General features: G+C 41.8%; 1 non-coding gene across 1 annotated transcript; it reads right to left on the bottom strand.

Moving 5' to 3' along the window:
- Window positions 1–2027: 2027 nt before the first annotated feature.
- Window positions 2028–2099, bottom strand: TRNAC-ACA (transfer RNA cysteine (anticodon ACA)). Its single transcript has one exon. It is a non-coding gene; the product is annotated as a tRNA-Cys (tRNA).
- Window positions 2100–2623: the final 524 nt, after the last annotated feature.

Raw genomic sequence — 2623 nt, 5'->3', positions numbered from 1 at the left:
ACCAACAAGGTTCCTTCTATAAGCAGTTCACCCAAGCTTTCATAAACTCTGTATTCACTGGGCCTATTACATTCTAGGGAAAATTTCATGCAAAGATGGGCACAATGAAGGACAGAAATGGTATGGACCTAACAGAAGCAGAAGATATTAAGAAGAGGTGGCAAGAATACACAGAAGAACTGTACAAAAAAGGTCTTCAATGACCCGGATAACCATGATGGTGTGATTACTCACCTAGACCCAGACATCCTAGAATGCAAAGTCAAGTGGACCCTAGGAAGCATCACCATGAACAAAGCAAGTGGAGGTGATGAATTTTCAGTTGAGCTATTTCAAATCGTAAAAGATGATGCTGTGGAAGTGCTGCACTCAATATGCCAGCAAATTTAGAAAACTCAGCAGTGGCCACAGGACTGGAAAAGTCACTTTTCATTCCAATCTCAAAGAAAGGCAATGCCAAAGAATGCTCATGCTGCTGCTGCTAAGTTGCTTCAGTTGTGTCCAACTCTGTGCGACCCCAGAGATGACAGCCCACCAGGCTACCCCGTCCCTGGGATTACTACCACACAATTGCACTCATCTCACACACTAGCAAAGTAATGGTCAAAATTCTCCAAGCCAGGCTTCAATAGTACATGAACAGTGAACTTCCAGATGTTCAAGGTGGTTTTAGAAAAGGCAGAGGAACCAGAGATCAAATTGCCAATATCTGCTGGATCATCGAAAAAGCAAGAGTTTGAGAAAAACATTTACTTCTGCTTTATTGACTACGCCAAAGCCTTTGACTGTGTAGATCACAACAAACGGTGGAAAATTCAAGAGATGGAATACCAGACCACCTGACCTGCCTCCTGAGAAATCTGTATGCAGGTCAAGAAGCAATACTTTAGCACCAGACATGGAAAAACAGACTGGTTCCAAATCAGAAAAGGAGTACGTCAAGGCTACATTTTGCCACGCAGCTTATTTAACTTGTATGCAGAGTATTTCATGTCATTTGCCAAACTGGATGAAACACAAGCTGGAATCAAGTTTGTTGGGAGAAACGTCAATAACCTCAGATACACGGATGACACCAACCTTATGGCAGAAAGTGAAGATGAACTAAAGAGTCTCTTGATGAAAGTGAAAGAGGAGAGTGAAAAAGCTGGCTTAAAACTCATCATTCAGAAAATGAAGTTCATGGCATCCGGTCCCATCACTTCATGGCAAATAGATGGGGAAACAATGGAAACAGTGAGATACTTTATTTTGTTGGGCTCCAAAATCACTGCAGATGATGACTGCTGCCATGAAATTAAAAGATGATTGCTCCTTTGAAGAAAAGCTATGATCAACCTAGACAGCAGACTAAAAAGCACAGATATTACTTTGCTGACAAAGGTCCATCCAGCCAAAGCTATGCTTTTTCCATTAGTCATGTATGGATGTGAGAGTTGGACTATAAAGAAAGCTGAGTGCCGAAGAATTGATGCTTTTAAACTGTGGTGTTGGAGAAGACTCTTGAGAGTCCCTTGGACTGCAAGGAGATCCAACCAGTCCATCCTAAAGGAAATCAGTCCTGAATATTTATTGGAAGGACTGATGCTGAAGCTGAAACTCCAATACTTTGGCCACCTGATGTGAAGAACTGACTCATTTGAAAAGACCCTGATGCTGGGAAAGATTGAAGGTGGGAGGAGAAAGGGATGACAGAGGATGAGATGGTTGGATGGCATCACCGATTCGATGGATATGAGTTTGAGCAAGCTCTAAGAGTTGGTGATGGACAGGGAAGCCTGGCATGTTGCAGTCCATGGGGTTGCTAAGAGTCGGACATGACTAAGTGACTGAACTGAACTGAACTGAACTGATTATATTCTGCAACAGCCCATATTCTTTCCTGTTCTAACTACTTCATGAAGTTAAGTGAAGTCTCTCAATCATGTCTGACTTTTTGCGACCCCATGGACACCAGGCTCCTCCGTCCATGGGATTTTCTAGGCAAAAGTACTGGAGTGGGTTGCCATTTCCTTCTCCAGGGAATCTTCCCCACCCAGGAATTGAACCTGGGTCTCCTGCATTGTAGACAGACACTTTACCATCTGAGCCACCAGGGAAGTCACTCATAGCCAATTCTTAGTGAAATTTCCCATGATAACTGCCTGACATAGACTCATTCTCCTGACTTTCCAAAAGAACTACATTTATGTGTGGTCCCTTCTGACAATGGCTTCCCAGGTGGCACAGTGGTAAAAAAATCTACCTGAAAATGCAGGAGATCACAATATGTAGTTAAATCCCTAGGTCAGGAAGATCCCCTGGAGTAGGAAACAGCAACCCACGCCAATATTCTTGCCTAGAAAATTCCATGGACAGAGGAGCCTGGTGCGATTGGGAGGTTGTTTATTTGTAATATTCTGACTCACTTGCCTGGATATTACTAGAAAATAACAACTCAAAAATACTTGACTGTATTTTAAATGCAAAATTTGTTATAATTTTATGCAGTGAAATTAGATTCCCATTGTGGTTATTCACACACAAGAATACTGAATAACTACTCAGATTTTCTTGGAAAAGGATGCAAATAATGTCAGAAGTAGAAAATGAGAAAATGATAGATTTATTCATTAAACATATC

The sequence above is a fragment of the Bos taurus genome, chromosome 6, assembly GCF_002263795.3.
Source record: "Bos taurus isolate L1 Dominette 01449 registration number 42190680 breed Hereford chromosome 6, ARS-UCD2.0, whole genome shotgun sequence".
In the NCBI taxonomy this organism is placed as follows: Eukaryota; Metazoa; Chordata; class Mammalia; order Artiodactyla; family Bovidae; genus Bos; species Bos taurus.
This window is presented reverse-complemented; position numbering and strand designations above follow the sequence as displayed.